General features: G+C 46.6%; 1 long non-coding RNA gene across 1 annotated transcript; it reads right to left on the bottom strand.

The window, feature by feature from the left end:
* Positions 1 to 10749: 10749 nt before the first annotated feature.
* On the bottom strand, positions 10750 to 11864 carry LOC146339606 (uncharacterized). Its single transcript, XR_014784287.1, has 3 exons — positions 11589 to 11864; positions 11359 to 11478; positions 10750 to 11260 (listed from the first exon to the last, which is right to left on the bottom strand). It is a non-coding gene; the product is annotated as an uncharacterized LOC146339606 (long non-coding RNA).
* Between the last annotated feature and the right edge of the window lie 6483 nt (positions 11865 to 18347).

The following is an 18347-nucleotide window of genomic DNA, read 5'->3' as shown; positions in this document are numbered from 1 at the left end:
TCAGTGGAACAGCACCTGCTTTGCATGCAGAAGCTTCCAGGTTTGATCTCTGGCATCTCCAGCTAGGGCTAGGAAAGAATCCTGCCTGAAACCCTGGAGAGCCGCTGCTGCCTGTCAGTGTCAACAATACTGGGCTAGATGGACCAATGGTCTAACTCAGTATGAGGCAGCTTCCTATGTTGCTATTCAACGACATCCAGTGCCGTGAGCTGGCTTAGCTGGGGTTGGTCGAGATCCATGCCCAGGGGGAGAGCTGCTGCCAGTGCCTGGAGCCTTCTGGCCCTGCTGCTCTTCCTCTTTGCGGTGGCTGCCTGTTCCTCTGCCCTCTCCAAGTGAGTGGGCCATGACAGGAGTGCGGAGCAGGAACCTCTGAACACCTGGAACTTTCCCTCTGAGAAGTGGCATGGATCCTGATGGGAGAGGCAAGCAAATGGGCACTGGCAACCGTGGCAAGGAGGAGATGGGTGCACTCAGTACGCCCCCCCGCTAAGAGCACCCTGCCCGAAGCCCCCCCCCCCGGAAACCATGTGCCAGGCCTCTTGCACTGTAGTAGGGCCTGGTGGTAAACTGGAAACACTTCTAGCTCTCTGAAGTCTACAACAGAGAGCCAGTGTGGTGTAGTGGTTAGTGTTTTGGACTGAGACTGGGGAGATCTGGGTTCTAGTCCCCACTCAGCCATGACGCTCACTGGTGATGTTGGGCCAGTCACTGACTCTCAGCCTAGCCCACCTCACAGGGTTGTCATGAGGATAAAATGGAGACGGGGAGGATCATGTAAGCCGCCTTGGGTTCCTAGAGGAAAAACGGTGGGCTATAGATGTAACATGCAACAAATAACAAACAGCGGCAGAAAGGACTAGAGGTGAGGAACTATGTGCAGGCACCTTGTCAGTGATGTTTGTGCACATACATGTGTTCGCTTGTTACATTTATATCCCGCCTTGTTTCCTCTTGCAAGGAACCCAAGATGGTTTACATGGTCCCCCTCCTCTCCATTTCATCCTCACAACAACCCTGTGAGGTAGGTTAGGCTGAGAGTCTGGGACTGGCCCAAAGTCACCCAGGGAGCTTCATGGACAGGTGGGGACTAGAATCCAAGTCTCCCCAGTCCAACACTCTAACCACTACACCACACTGGCTCTTTCCACAGCTACCTATTCTCCATTCTCTACATTTAGAGAAGGAAAGGCAAGAAGCAGAAATTAGGGTGCTCCTGCCATACTTCATGTCAGGTTGCATGGCCTCTTCTGCCCTTACTCCATAAGCCACCACTGGATGCGCACTCTCATGCCACATGTTAGAGGGTCACACCCATGTCCTGCAGATCCATTCATCTGCAGTGAATGATGAATGCATCCATTCATCTTTATCCACTCATAAAGCCCACTGACAGGTATCCCTTTCTTCTCATCCATGTGGGAACAAATGATACCGCCAAGCGGAGCTACGAAGAGATCACGTCAGACTTTGAAGCTTTGGGAAGGAAACTCAAGAACTTTGGGGCCCAGATAGTTTTCTCATCCATCCTTCCAGTAGTTAGAAGAGGGATAGAAAGGGAACGAAAAATACTCCGGGTGAATGACTGGCTACGAAGGTGGTGCCGACGAGAGAGATTTGGATTCTGGGACCACGGGCTATACTTCCTGGAAGATGGGCTGTTGGCTAGGGATGGGTTGCACCTCACAAAGGCTGGGAAGAATGTGTTTGGCCACAGCATGAAGAACTTCATCAGGAGGGCTTTAAACTGAATCGTACGGGGAAGGGAGATGTAATGTTGGGGGTAACAATGGACGTAGGCGCATGCACTGCAATGGAGAGAACAGCGCTGATAGCGCCCAATAATAGTCTTCAGACACATGTAGGAAGAAAGCCAGACTATGAAGCACATGGTCTTCGATGTCTATATACTAATGCCCAGAGTATGGGAAACAAACAGAACGAACTTGAACTCTTAATACAGGAGGGAAATTATGACTTGATAGGTATAACTGAGACTTGGTGGGATGACTCTCATGACTGGAATACAGCAGTTGAAGGATATAACTTGTTCAAAAAGAACAGGAGGAACAGAAAGGGAGGCGGGGTTGCACTGTATGTGAAAAATACATATCTCTGCACAGAAATACAGGAGGAGGAGCTTGGTAGCCCCATCGAGAGCATCTGGGTTGAAATAAATGGAGCAAAGAATAAAAGGAACCTGGTGGTCGGAGTCTACTACCGGCCACCCAATCAAGGAGAAGCCAAGGATGAAACTTTTGAAAAGCAAATAGCCAATGTTTTAAGGAAGCATGATGTAGTAGTAATGGGGGACTTCAATTTCCCCGATATTTGTTGGGAGACAAATTCTGCAAAACATGGCCCCTCCAGGAAATTCCTGACTTGTGTGGCGGATCACTTCCTCCTACAGAAAGTAGAGGAAGGAACTAGAGGATCGGCTATCCTTGACTTGATCCTAACCAACAGAGATGACTTAGTGGATAAAGTAGCAGTTACAGGAACTCTGGGGGAAAGCGACCATGTTGTACTTGAGTTCTTGGTTCTAAGGGAAGCAAAAGCCGAGTGTACTCAAACGCGTACCCTGGATTTTAGGAAAGCTGATTTTAATAAACTCAGAACAATGATCAGTAAGGTCCCATGGCAAGCAATGCTAGCGAGAAAAGGAGTCCAAGATGGGTGGGAACTTTTAAAAAAGGAAATTCTCAAGGCACAATCACAAACAATTCCAACAAGAAGAAAAGGTGGAAGACAACAGAAGAAGCCAATGTGGCTTCACAAAAAGCTTAGGGATGACCTGAAAACAAAAAAGGACACATATAGGAAGTGGAAAGAAGGCCAAGTAACAAAGGAAGAGTACAGGCAGGTAGCACAGAATTGCAGGGATGGCGTCAGGAAGGCTAAAGCGGAGAACGAGGTGAGGTTAGCGAGGGATGCTAAAAACAACAAAAAGGCTTTCTTCAGCTACGTGCATAGTAAAAGGCAGAGGAAAGAAATGGTTGTTCAGCTATTAAATAAGGATGGCAAAATGATAACAGAGGACAAAGAAAAGGCAGAGGTGCTCAATTCCTACTTTGGCTCAGTCTTCTCCCAAAAGAGGGTCTATGACCCCCCTGGCAAAGGCGAAGTACAGGCTGAAGGGGCAGGATTGCAGCTTGAGATCGACAGGCATATGGTCAAGGAACACCTCATTACTTTGAATGAGTTCAAATCTCCAGGGCCAGATGAACTGCATCCTAGAGTCATAAAGGAACTGGCAGAAGAGCTCTCAGAACCGCTGTCTATTCTCTTTGAGAAATCATGGAGGACCGGGGAAGTGCCAGATGACTGGAGGAGGGCTAACGTTGTCCCTATCTTCAAAAAGGGTAAAAAGGAGGAACCTGGGAACTACAGACCAGTCAGTCTGACATCAATCCCTGGGAAAATTCTGGAGCAGATCATAAAGCAATCCATCTGGAACCACCTTGACAAAAATGCAGTGATTACTCGAAGCCAACATGGATTTGTCAAAAACAAGTCCTGCCAGACAAATCTGATCTCATTTTTTGATCAAGTCACCTCCCTTGTAGACCGTGGGAATGCTATAGACATCATATACCTCGACTTCAGCAAAGCTTTCGACAAAGTGCCCCATGATATCCTGATGAGCAAACTAGCTCGAAGTGGGCTAGATGAAACAACGATCCAGTGGATCCACAGTTGGCTACAGAATCGGACTCAAAGAGTGCTTATCAATGGGACCTTCTCAAGCTGGGGAGAGGTAACGAGTGGGGTACCGCAGGGCTCAGTCCTGGGCCCAGTGCTCTTCAATATTTTTATTAATGACTTGGAGGAGGAGGTGCAGGGAATGCTGATCAAATTTGCAGATGACACAAAATTGGGAGGGATAGCTAATACTTTGGAAGACAGAAACAAAATTCAAAGTGATCTGGATAGACTGGAGTGCTGGGCAGAAAACAACAGAATGGCATTTAATAGGGACAAATGCCAAGTTCTGCACCTAGGAAAAAGAAACCAAATGCACAGTTACAAGATGGGGGATACGTGGCTCAACCACACTACGAGCGAGAAGGATCTTGGAATTGTCGTCGATCACAAGCTGAATATGAGCCAACAATGTGATGTGGCTGCAAAAAAGGCAAATGCTATTTTGGGCTGCATTCATAGAAGCATCGCTTCCAAATCCCGGGAAGTACTAGTTCCCCTCTACTCAGCACTGGTTAGGCCTCATCTGGAGTACTGTGTCCAGTTCTGGGCACCACACTTTAAGAAGGATGCAGACAAGCTGGAGAGGGTTCAAAGGAGGGCAACAAAGATGATCAGGGGACTGGAAACAAAGCCCTATGAAGAGAGACTGAAAGAACTGGGCATGTTTAGCCTTGAGAAGAGAAGACTGAGGGGAGATATGATAGCGCTCTTCAAGTACTTGAAAGGTTGTCACAGAGAAGAAGGCCAGGATCTCTTCTTGATCATCCCAGAGTGCAGGACACGGAATAATGGGCTCAAGTTACAGGAAGCCAGATTCCGACTGAACATCAGGAAAAACTTCCTGAGTGTCAGAGCAATACGGCAATGGAACCAATTACCTGGGGAGGTGGTGGGCTCTCCCACACTGGAGGCCTTCAAGACGAGGCTGGACAGCCATTTGTCAGGGATGCTCTGACTTGGATTCCTGCATTGAGCAGGGGGTTGGACTCGATGGCCTTGTAGGCCCCTTCCAACCCTACTATACTATTCTATACTATTCTATTCTATCTGGAATAGCCACCACGCCACACCCAAGTTCCACGCATTAGCCTCCGTATAGGATGATGAACCTTGTCACCAGGCTAAGACTCAGCTAAACAGGTGTTAAGTAAGCCAGGGTGGTGCCTCCCACCAACATGAACATTTCAAAATGAGTATTTCAGTATTGAGTGCACACTAGCAAAAGGGTAAAATCTCATTTCCATCAGACAGGAGACATCATACGGCTGTATATAGGTAGAGTTGACAGGTAATTGCAATTCAGTAGAAACAGCAGCCTGTATCAGATACCCTTCAAATATCTGGAAGAAGAAAACCACGGCACTGCTATCATATTACAAGAACAAAAGGTTATTATTGAGAATGCCAAATGAACAAACCTGTGTGCTTACCTTCACTTGGGCTGGGGTCACAGTGTCCAGCGAGTATATACACATGGTATTCTTGTGGTGGACATGCCTGCGGAAGAGAGGGAAGGTCTTCCCAAATTTTACAGCACTGAACATTGTGTGTAACTGAACCCAAGCACCGTTTTCACACCACCCTCTCCAATAGATGATCAACGCTTGATGGCACTGACTACCTATTAGATGAGGTCATCTTTGCACATACATGGGAGCATGCATGTGGCATGCAAGGATCTCTGGATCAGCACCACAGTAAGAAAATAAGCATGGTAACTTTTTCACAGCTCTGAGAGTGCACTGTGTGCAGAGTGAAACAACATATATTCTATATACTGTGTATCCCTTAAAATACAGTCAGGGGCAGAAATATTGGAACAAGGATAACTGTTTTGGCAGTTGGCCTCTGTACACCACCACATTGAAGTTGAAAGGAAACACACCCAGATGGGAGTGAAGTCAGGACTTCCAGCTGTAATTCAAGGGGTTTGACAAAAGTGGGGCACTAACCATTTAGGAAGGACAGCCAGTGGCATACACACACACCCATTGTTGGTGGCTCATAAGTAATGGAACAAACCAACATCATTTCAAACTTAAGGGTCACCTTTAATACCTGGATGAAAATCCTTTGCAGTCAATGACTGCCTGAAGTCTGGAACCCATGGACGTGACCAAATGCTGAGTTTCCTCCCTCAAGATCCACAGTTGGCTACAGTTGGATCCACAGTTGGCTACAGAATTGAACTCAAAGAGTGCTTATCAATGGGACCTTCTCAAACTGGGGAGAGGTAACGAGTGGGGTACTGCAGGGCTCAGTCCTGGGCCCAGTGCTCTTCAACATTTTTATTAATGACTTGGAGGAGGAGGTGCAGGGAATGCTGATCAAATTTGCAGATGACACAAAATTGGGAGGGACAGCTAATACTTTGGAAGACAGAAACAAAATTCAAAGTGATCTGGATAGACTGGAGCGCTGGGCAGAAAACAACAGAATGACATTTAATAGGGACAAATGCCAAGTTCTGCACCTAGGAAAAAGAAACCAAATGCACAGTGACAAGATGGGGGATACGTGGCTCAACCACACTACAAGCGAGAAGGATCTTGGAATTGTTGTCGATCACAAGCTGAATATGAGCCAACAATGTGATGTGGCTGCAAAAAAGGCAAATGCTATTTTGGGCTGCATTCATAGAAGCATCGCTTCCAAATCCTGGGAAGTACTAGTTCCCCTCTACTCAGCACTGGTTAGGCCTCATCTGGGGCACTGTCTCCAGTTCTGGGCACCACACTTTAAGAAGGATGCAGACAAACTGGAGAGGGTTCAGAGGAGGGCAACAAAGATGATCAGGGGACTGGAAACAAAGCCCTATGAAGAGAGCCTGAAAGAACTGGGCATGTTTAGCCTTGAGAAGAGAACACTGAGGGGAGATATGATAGCACTCTTTAAGTACTTGAAAAGTTGTCACAGAGAAGAAGGCCAGGATCTCTTCTTGATCATCCCAGAGTGCAGGACACAGAATAATGGGCTCAAGTTACAGGAAGCCAGATTCTGGCTGAACATCAGGAAAAACTTCCTGACTGTAAGAGCAATATGACAATGGAACCAATTACCTGGGGAGGTGGTGGGCTCTCCCACACTGGAGGCCTTCAAGACGAGGCTGGACAGCCATTTGTCAGGGATGCTCTGACTTGGATTCCTGCATTGAGCAGGGGGTTGGACTCGATGGTCTTGTAGGCCCCTTCCAACCCTACTATTCTATGATTCTATGAGATGCTTTGCCAGGCCTTTACTGCAGCTGCCTTCAGCTGCTGCTTGTTTGTGGGTCTTTCTGCCTTCAGTCTTGTCTTCAGGAAGTGAAAAGGATGCTCTATTGGGCTGAGATCAGGTGACTGACTTGGCCATTGAAGAACATCCCACCTCTTTGCCTTGAGAAACTCTTGGGTAGCTTTTGCTGTATGTTTTGGGTCATTATCCATCTGCAATATGAAGCGGCGTCCTATCAGTTTGGCAGCATTCGGCTGAATCTGAGCAGAAAGTATAGCCCTATACACTTCAGAATTCATCCTGCTGCTTTTATCAGCAGTCAGCTCATCAATAAACACCAGTGACCCAGTTCATTGGCAGCCATACATGCCCATGCCATAACACTGCCTCCACCATATTTGACAGACGATGTGGTATGCTTCAGATCATGAGCTGTTCCTTTCCTTCTCCATACTTTTCTCTTCCCATCATTCTGGTACAAGTTAATCTTGGTTTCATCAGTCCAAAGAATCTTATTCCAGAACTGGGCAGGCTTTTTTAGGTGTTTGCTGGCAAAGGCTAATCTGGCCTTTCGGTTCTTGAGCGTTACATAGTTGTGAACCCTCTGTATTTACATTAATAAAGCCATCTCTTGACTGTAGATGTTGACAATGACATGCCTACCTTCACAAGAGCGTTCTTGACCTGGCTAGATATTGTGAAAGGGTTCCTCTTCACCATGAGCAGAATTCTGCAGGCATCCACTTTAGTTGTCTTCTGTGGTCTTCCAGGCCTTTTGCTGTTGCTGAGCTTGCCAGTTAATTCCTTCTTTTCCAGGATGTTCCAAACTGTTGTATTGGCCACTCCCACTGTTTTTGCTATCTCTCTGATGGATTTAGTTTGTTTCCTCAGCCTAATGATGACCTCCTTCACTCACATGGACACCTCTTTGGACCTCATGTTGGGAGTTCCAGTGAACAGCTACCAAATGCAAATGTACCACTCAGAACCACCTCCAGGCCTTTTATCTGCTTGATTGGTCATGGGGTACCCAGGAAACAGGCCACACCTGGCCATGCAACTGCTTGTCAGCCATTTGTTCCATTACTTATGAGCCACCAACGATGGGTGTGTGTGTATGCCACTGGCTGTCCTTCCTGAATGGTTACTGCCCCACTTTTGTCAAACCCCTTGAATTACAGCTGACAGTCCTGACTTCGCTCCCATCTGGGTGTGTTTCCTTTCAGCTTCAATGTGGTGGTGTACAGAGGCCAACTGCCAAAACAGTTATCCTTGTTCCAATATTTCTGGCCCTGACTGTAGGTACAATTGAGCAATATGTAACTAAACGACACATTTTTACAAGACAATCACCCAACACAAAGTGGAACCACATGCAGGTAGGCTTTTCTGCCTCCACTGAAGATCTCTGTTGATCCCCTTTGTTAAGTTGTTTCTGCATTCAACCCACTGCCATGGCACCTGAGGATGACTCATGCATGGCACAACATTGCCCAAAGGAGAGGTTGGGTCAGCTAGCCAGGCTGGGGTGGCCTGAGTTTGTTAGGCTTATAGATCTCCAATCCAACCTTGGGTGGGTGCAGCTTGGGGTGGGTGTAAGGCGGGCAACAAATGGAACAACAGAATGGTTTGATGCAAAAAGTCCCTTCCAGTACATTCTACATATCTTGAAATCTGCCCGCGTTTGGTGTATTAGGCCAATTGTGACTCATTCTAGAGGGAAAGGACTTTTCCGGGTGCAGGGGGGCGGGTAGAGGAGAAGTTCCTTCTCTGCAAAAGCTGCATCATTCTCTATAATTAAATCTGTACAGCAGGGAAAAACCAGGCTGCAGGCCAAACGTCTGCTTTTGTGGTTTGTCTTTTATGTCTTTTCATCACAAGACAGGCTGAAGTCTTCCAAGAGCTTCAGAACAAATAGCGTTCTCTTCCTCTACCATGCTAGATACTATGTGTTTATGGAAACGACATTAATGGTTCAGAATATCATATTAGCCCTCAAGCTGAAATTCCAGAATTAAATACCTTGGTGATGTAGTTCAGCCTTCCCCAATCTGGCATCTTCCAAATGTGTCAGATTATCATTCCCATCATGCACTGCCAGCAGTGGCCATGAGGGCTGGGGATGATGGTAGCAGTAGTCCAACACATCTGGAAGGCATCAGGTTGGGAAGGCTGGTGTAGTACAAAGATAAGAGAAATCACAGCATGTTGCTGGATGGTGGTAGTGTTGAGAAGGCATAACGGCCCTTGTTCAGCAACAGCGGTTGTTCAGATGATCAGTGGGGGAAACAACGCAGCACGGGGGCAGGGGAAACAACTGACACTGTGTTGTTTCCCCCACTGATTGTCCAAACTCAGGCACAGAGTCACTTCTCCATTATCATGGTGCCAACTCTGATGTAACATTGTAACTGTACACATGTTATGATTGGTCCCAAACTTGTTGGACCCATGGCCACATTTGGGAATGGCTCCCATGCAAGGTGCGGCTAATCACATAATGGCTGCCATGGGGGCCTGGCTGATCAAAAATGAGCTAAAGAAGTGGAGGAAGAGAAATAGGGAGGCTAGAGGCTGGGAGGGAGGAGGAAACAGCAAGGTAAGGGGATGGGGAGAGAAAGAGCAAGGCTGGGAGGGAGGGGGACACAGCACAGCAAAGGGGGAGAGGGGAGAGAAAGAACAAGGCTAGAGGCTAGAAAGGGAGAGAAAGAAGACTGCCCTAACATTTTCCAAGGTTTTTAAAACAATTTTTTTTAAGAGGGCAGGGAAGGGAGAGATTCATGGGTGCCATTAGAGGTGCTCGCAGGCACTGCATTGGAGAGCCGTGTGCTATGAGTTAGGGGGAGCCTCTGAATTGCAGCTATTATCCCCATGTTCCACATAAGTCAGCCTTCCCCAACCTGGTAGCTTCCAGATGTTTTGGGACTATAGCTCCCATCATCTCCAGCCAGCACAGCCATTGGCCATGCTGTCTCAGGATGATGGGAGTGGCAGTTCAACGCAGCTGGAAGGTGCCAGGTTGGGGAAGGCTGATCTAAGTCAATGGAAACATGACAGTGACAAAATGAGCTCACATGTTTTCTGGCCTAGTCAATTTCACCCCCCCTGCAGAAAACTAGCAGGTGTGGGTACCTCACATCCAACTCTAAACCACGCCCCTTGACAGCTGCCATGCCCCTTTGGAGACTAGAAGAGGTCCCATCTCTGGAAGTCCCACCCTAGCAGAAAGTCCCACCTCCAGAGGTCCTGTCCCAGATGGGGAGATCAGCTGACAGGGTCATGTGACCCCTCGACGAACTTGTCATGCCACCATGGACTAATGGGAAGAGCTTTTAGAGCCCTAACAGATGCGGGGATAGAAATGGCCCTGTGGGGGCCATTTCCAACCCCACCCCGTATTGGCCCAGAGGAGTCATGTGAGTCCTCAGGGAACTTGCCCCATCACAATGGACCAATAGGAAGAGGCTTTAGTGTCCTGACATGGGCAGAAATGGATACGGCCCTGCAGAGGCCATTTCCAACCCCTCCCTGGATTGGCCTGGCAGAGACAATGTGGCCCTGTAAGGTCATGCCCACCCCGCAGACCAATAGGGAGAGTCCAGAAAAACACCCTTTTCTGCAAACCAATCAGAAGCAGGGGCAGTCAGATTTTCTAGAGGCACCCTTTTCCCTTTCCCAGACATGTTTTTTGCATAGACACCATGGAGCTGCTAAACACCCCAGTTTTTCTAGTTGTGTTTGTATTTCAACCAAGACTGCCTAACTGGATTAAATCCTAGAATCCCAGAATGTTTGCAATATGTTTTACAAAAGAGGAAAACATACACCAGTTTTCAAATGAAATATTTGTATTCAGTGATTTGCTTTACAGATGTAAGGAAATATTTATAGGAACTGTTTTAATCACTTTCATTACATGATTTAAACATGCATGGTCAGACTTTTTCAGGGTTTTATTCAGCTGTTTCGGGGCCTTGTGCGAGTGACCAATTTTAGTAACAATACAGTTTAGACTGTGTTCTATTAGACTAACAATATGCAGTATACTTTTAAAACATATTTTCCCACATACAGTTCTTAGCTTTCTAGAAATGACACTCTTGAGTGAAGATAAACTTTCATGTGAGGATTGTCCAGGAGCTTGGATTATACATCCCATACAGGTATCACGTAGATACTGCATTAAGTAGTGCTACAGAATGCCAAAAGCTGCAGCTCTCACAATGCATTGCATCACTCTACTGCATTTTCTTGGTGAAGGGTAGCTTGTTTCACCACCTTGCAGTCCTAGAATACTTTTCAGGATGGTATGATTTGGCTGGTCCGTTGTCAGCTCAGCAGACTCCTAAAAAGAATTTAAGAAAATACTTTGACTTTTTCCCCCTTAAAACACACACATACTTCATGTCTTTAATACTGGATGTCAGAAATAATCACACGCACCTGTATTTGGATGTCTCCTGTTGAAGCCATCTTCCACAATGCCACCAGGGATGGCGTCTCTGCATCAGTTTCACCAGATTTTCCAGGATCTTCTGCATCTACGTTATTTACACCCAGTTCCTAGAGATGGAAGGCATCCTATGATTAATCATGATGCTGCCAGTAACTTTTTTCCCCAAACCAGACAGCACAAAAACCTAACCAGGTAGAGGGAGACATTAAAACTTTACCTGTGCTACAAGGTTCTCTGCTGAAATGACTTCCAACATGTTTTGCCACATTTGGGAGATCTCATCCTGTTCCTTGTGTGGAAGCTTAGTTGGAGGAAAAGCCTCATAATCAGAACTGGAATTGATATACCATTTTGGGGGGTTAGGTTCCACAGCCCGTGGAGGTATAGCTGTAGGCCCCAGAGGGCTGCTTAGCAGCTCCATATTCTCTATGCAGAAAGCATGTCTGAGCAAGGAAAAAGGCTGCCTCTATCGAATCTGACTGCCCCTGCTTCTGATTGGTGGGAAAGGGTGTTTTTCTGGACTCTCCCTATTGGTATGAGGGGTGGGTGTGACCTTACAGGGCCAAGTTGTCTCTGCAGGGCCAATCCAGGGAGGGGTTAGAAATGGCCCTTGCAGGGCCATTTCCATGCCCGCATCTGTTAGGGCTCTAAAAGCTCTTCCTGTTGGTCTATGGTGGCATAACGAGTTTGTAGAGGGGTCACATGATCCTGTCAGCTGATCTCCCCATCTGGGACAGGACTCCCAGAGGTGGGGCTTCCAGCTAGGCGGGACTTCTGGTCTCCAAAGGGGCAGGGCACCTGTCAAGGGGTATGATGTGAGGTACCCACTTTCACCACTGATGCTTTTGAACGGTGGGTCATTGCTGAGAGCAAGTAGTGGTTCTGCACTGTTCCCCCTTCCCCTCTTGAATGGCACCATGAGCATATGTGTGGATAATTAAGAAGCCACCTTTTCACATAAGAACAAATTGAAATCAAAACAGTTTCAAATCTGCTGAGAATTGAAAGGGTACATGTACCAACGCTTAGGTGAACAGCAAGCTCATTCACCATACGTGGTGTTGGGATATAATGTTTTTGCTTTATCCTGCTGATCATGACATAGAGTCCAAAATGGCCATTTTTCACGCACCTTATCTAGCTGTCAGTTTGCCACTCTGCTCCGCTCCACTTGAGTGAGGAGAATAGTGCAGTGCTAAATCCTAAGACTGGGCAGATTGGCTAAGAAGCATAACACCCCTCCCTGCCTCCATAGGAATCTGCAGGGCAATTTTGCCAGCGCAGACAAAATATGACAGCAGCATTTTAGTGGGGAACTCTTGCATAAAGTATTTGAGGCATGGACAGACTTTAAAGGTGCAATCCTTTGCATATTTAGAAAGACAAAAATCCTACAACTCCCAGCATGGTGGAAGTTGTAGGATGTCTTTCTGCCTAAACGTGCATAGGATTGCACCTTATTGAGAATGGGCTCATTTTAACTGTATTAATTTCCCCCCAAAGACCTCATATCAATGCAGTACACCATTTCTCTGTGATTATGACTATTTCATGAATAACAACTTTCTCCGAATTGTTTCATAATGAAAAAGTAGCTGGGCACTAGAATGCCTAAATATTTATATATTTTTATGTGGGCTGTTGTTTAAAGTCCTCCCATTTCTGAAAGTTGGCTTTGTAGAGTACTTTCCTTAGCAGTGTTATTACAGATTTTACCCAGATTGTGGTATGACTTGGAAGATAGCCAGATTGGATAACCAATTTCATCGGCTTGGGCAAGAATGTCTTATGATGCTCTAGAAATATAATAATATAATCTACGTATAAAACAAACATAAAACGTATGCTCAGTGAATCCAGATTTTGTTCCACTAATACTTTCTTCTTCCTCAAAGCTCATTCAAAGGCATCTATTTTACCATGTCATATAAAATTGGTAATTGGCAACAAGCTCATTCAAAAGCTTCTATTACTATGTCATATTAAATTGGTGAATGGCAACAAGGAGTCTCCCTGCTGCATCCTGCACTTTAGCTGAAGCAATTCTGAAAAGGGCCATTCTGTTAGGACTCTAGATACAGGTGAATTATAAATTATTTCTACCTATATTGTACAGCACTCCAGCAAGCCATATGCTTTATGCAAACGGTAATAGTTTCCATTGCATCTCATCACAGAAGGAGTGCCCATAGCAGCTACCTGCTAATTTGGCCTTCCTTTTAGATTCTGCTCCTAGATCTATTACTTAAAAGGCTTTTAAAAAATGTCACTTTCAAAGCACAGAACAGAAACCTTGTAAATGAGGAAGAAGCAGGAAAACCTATGCCTTAAAATAAAATATATTAACCATTTTCTTTTTAATTACTTTTTCATTTCCCCAACTTTTTATATAATAACAAAATGTGAAATACAAACCAGTAAACAAATAAATAAGTAATATAATAAAACACCACCAACACCAACACCTACATTAAAAAACAAGGAGGAAAAAAGCGAAGGATGGAGTTATTTTATACATTCTGGCGTCACTGCCTCTCTTGCAGGTATAAATCACTTGCATTAGGTTACAATGCTAAATTAAACATTAAGAACTATTTATGCAAAAATGTGGTTATTTATGCACAAAAGCACATAGTTAAACTATGGAATTTGCTACCGCAGGTTGTTAGACAAATTCCTGGAGGAGAAGGCTATCAATGGCTACTAGTCCTGATGGCTATGTGCTACCTCCAGTGCCAGAGGCAGTGAACCTATGTACACCAGTTGCTGGGGAACATCAGGGGGAGGGTGCTGCTGTGCTTGTGTCCTCGTTGTGGGTTCCCGGTTGACAGCTGGTTGGCCACTATGTGAACAGAATGCTGGACTAGATGGACCCTTGGTCTGATCCAGCATGGCTCTTCTTATGTTCTTATGGTGTACATGGATCTGATATCAACCATTTTGTAATGATGGTATTCAGGACCACACTGGGCTCCTCACTGGCAACCAGAGGGATGTCATGTTGAGAGACTTGGCCAATTTTCTGCTGTCCAGCTTGGGTCAATGCAGCCTTTCGTCGCCTGGTACCAATTTATAGCCAACAAAAACAGGTCCCCCAGTTGCTTGGACCAGCCTGAACTCTAAGGTGTTGTCAGGAGAAACACCAGATCTGCTTAGCTATAAAGAGGGAGTTCCTTCCATTAGCCCAGGTTTCGCCAACCTGGTGCCCTTCAGATGTGTTGGACTAGTTGTAAAGACCTGTTCTTGCTGGCTATATACTGCCCTGGTCCTCAACTTCACAGGAGCTGGGTTTACCAGCAGAGAAGACTGCAGGCCAGAAGAGATATGTTATCTCTTTTCTTTTTTTAGGGAAGAGAAAAGAGAGAGCTGAAGCAGATCAAAAGTCAGTCCTTGCCCCAAACAGAGGCAATCCTCTTATCATTCTCATCCTGCAACAAATTCCTTTCCGCTGGTCCCCAACTCCTCCTTGCCTACAATAGAGCGTGCATCTGTGCTGGAATTCAGTGCTAGCTAGGCAGGTTGCCGCTCCCTTCCCTTGGGTGACTCATCTCTCATGCCCCCAAAAGCATCTGGCAGAAATCAGGCTCCTGCCCTGCACCGCAAAGAGATCTGAATGATAACATATGGTGTTAAGAACAGGAAAGCGAGCTAACAAGTACATTAAGTCAATAGAATTCTGTCTGTGTAGCCTGGCCTGGGATGGGTGATTCACACATGCAAGTCATCACTGGATGTTGCAGTAATCCAACAATGAATGTGCATGTGTGAATCAGGCTTGGTACAGGTGCTCAGTGGTGACCTGTGGTCTTTGGTGTGGGCAGGAGGTGCCATCATAAAGAAATATCCTTGGAATCACATGTTATTGCTGTTTTTCAAAGCAGTACATGCCTGTGGTGGTGGGTGTCTCTGTCACCCCCTTCTGTGTGTGTGTGTGTGTGTGTGTGAGAGAGAGAGAGAGAGAGAGAGACCCCCTTCTCTCTCTCTCTCTCTCTCTCTCTCTCTCTTCTTCGTACCCAGTGGATTGCTGGGGAAGGGCTGAAGTTGTTGTGTCTGACATGGTTTTGACCCTGGAGACCTCCTCCAATGATGACTCAGATGCTGCAAACCCAAAGGCCCTCTGGCACAGGTAAGGCCCCCAACTCCAGCACCATTCTGGCCAAACCCAGCAGCTCTGAAGAGGCCACACTGGGCCTACCCACAGAGGAGGACCTGGATAGACCTGTAAAATGGCTCCCCAACTACCCTACAGATGGAGTCAGAGGGGGAGGTTGAGTCACCTCCCAGCCCCAGAGAACGCTGCCACCAGAAGGGGCAGACACAGGCCACCACTTGGAGGTGAAGCATGTGTCTCAAAGTGGAAAGCCACTATACTACTCAAGAGTAAGGGTCTCCTTAGGAGTAGGGAGGCACTGAAGACAGGGTAACTGTTTGCAGCTGTGTCTGGGTGTGGGCTAGGAGTCCTGACTATATTAGCTCTCTGCTGTGTGCTGCAACCATGTATTTCATTTAGCTCCTTGTACTTCACAATGTAGTTTTCCTGGCCCTTCTTCTCTTGACTGCTCTCCTGTACTACTGACCCCTGGACTCCTGCTAAAATCTTGGATTGTGTGTGCATCGGACTGCTTGCCTGTGCTTGACTTCAGCTTTGCTTCAGACCTTGCCTTTGAATTGCTCCCTTCTTGACAGGTAACACTGCGCTTCTGATCTCTGCCTGCCTCTTGAGCTCTATGGATTTGCCCCAGGATTGAGCTTTACTCAACCATAGCAGGACAGAAGTGATTGCTTGTGGAAGGCTTTTGAAATTTGGCCAAGGACCACATGACATTAGGTTGAGTGCCACAAGTTGCCCACCCCTGCTCTAAACATTAGAACTCTTTAAAAAGTGGCTGATCACAGGATGGTTACTCCCCACATCAGTCCCACTTAAAGGAAGGATTATTGGGTGAGGAAGGAGGAACCACAATCTAATTCTCCCAGCTGGTCTACTTGTCTTAGGGATTCATCACACGGAGCTTCTATCCTGCTATTGACATGGCTCTCTCTCGGAAGTTCGGAGGCTCTTTAGATGACGCCATTACCCTCCAGGGTGTCGCCCGCCATTTCCTCCAGCCTATCTCGTGTTTTCCCCAAATGGAAAAAAATTTGGTATTTTTTCCAGCCCACGGAACAGGAGTGTCATGGCCGCCCTGTGAAATTCTCCAATAGCAGGAGAAACCACTGTGTCTGCCTGCTGAGGGCATTTGTTTTCAGTTGGGGTTGCGGTCAAGATGAGATATGACAGGCGTGAGGGCAAGAATCGCCAGTGGATTGCATCTTCTGCCTCTGCATTTCTCAGTTGGAGGGAGAAGAAGGTAAAATGCCTCTCTGCAATGAAGGGAGACACATCTGATCCCCCAACCCACCAAGCTCAGCAGCAACGTCCTCTGTGGTTTCAGAGCACCCTATTAAGTTCAATGGGGCTTACTCCCAAGTAAGTATGCTGAGGGTTGCAGACTTACAGGGTGATCTTATGTCTACTCAGAAGTAAGTCCCATTGAGTTCAATGCAGCGTACTCCCACGTAAGTGTGCCAAGGGTTGCAGACTTACAGCACAATCTTACATGTGATGTCTAGTCAGAAGTAAGTCAGAGGTTTCTTGAGGGCTGCGAGAAAACAGTACAGACAAAACGCTGGACTAGATAGGCCTTTGGTCTGATCCAGCTGGGCTTTTCTTATGTTCTTAAAGGTAATTCTCCAATTTCAAGAGAGAAAATCAGTATTCAATCAACTGTCTGCACTTCACCATTTTCCTGCATTTAGACCAAAATACAAACAAACACACAAAACCTGTAGGGAAAGGATGAAAATTCAAGGAAGAAAACTGGGTGGATCTTTGGCTTTCTCCCGATAGTTGGAGCGGCCCTCATCAAGCAACCGCATCTGAAACATAAAGGGCTCCACCTCTTCAGCCATGGAAAGTTCTCGATATTCGTGGCTTGGATATGCATCTCTTTCTATGTAATTGCTGAGGAGATGGTGCCATCAGTGTAAAACTACATGGGGAGTCCACACCCCTCTCCCTGGTTTACGTGCCGCAGTTGCTGTTGCCTGCAGCTTGGCAAGCCTGTGCAAACACTGGATTCTCAGGCTTCCAAACTGAGCTTGGAGCTTGTGAAATGATCCTGTTAGGCCTGACATCTGTTTATTTCCTTTCTATACCGCCCAATAGCCAAAGCCACCTGTTGTCTAGCCACCTGTTTGTGTACGGGACAAGTAGTAACTATGTAAGCATCCCACACATGCGGTCCTCCCCCGGTCCATGTACCCTTAGCTCTGCACAGCTTGAGTTTCTTCTGTTGGTGGCTTTGGACTGTTAACGAGAGGCTCCATCCCTTGTCTGGTACACGTTTCGGTGCTGAGTGACAGGGGAAGTGACCCCTTCCAAAAAGATCCAGTGGCTAGAGCAGGGTTAAACAACATTTTGGGGCCTGTGGGCACATATTGGCGATTTGCTAATCTGTCCTGGGCACCACCACAAAATGGCTGCTGTGGGAGATGGGGCAAAGGACAAGTAACCTGCCCAAAAGTCTGAGTAAAAGGCAGGGGTGGGGCCTGAACCCCTGTAAAGGAAGATGGGACCCCTGGACTCTACTAGTCTCCTTGATCCGCTGCCACCACACCTTGTGCCTTCAGTCCTTGGACTGCCCAAACCGCCACTCCAGGTGGCCAGATTTGCAAATCTTCCTGCAGGATCCTACTCCTACCATGAAACCATAAAAGTCCCACCTAAAAACATGCAGTACACTGTTAACCCTTTCTCACCATACCTGTGGCTCCATGAGGCCTTCTCCTTTACAACCCCAACACACTAAACAACTCCTTTGAACCCACAATTTTCAGCACCACCAGAAACCTCTTTCACAGCAAAGTAAGTGTGTGTGTGTGTGTGTGTGTGTGTGTGTATTAGGCTAGGTGGTGCTGAGAAAAATGTCCGGGG

This window comes from Heloderma suspectum, chromosome 7 (genome assembly GCF_057233095.1).
Source record: "Heloderma suspectum isolate Gila_16-S chromosome 7, 16-S_ref, whole genome shotgun sequence".
NCBI lineage: Eukaryota > Metazoa > Chordata > Lepidosauria > Squamata > Helodermatidae > Heloderma > Heloderma suspectum.
This window is presented reverse-complemented; position numbering and strand designations above follow the sequence as displayed.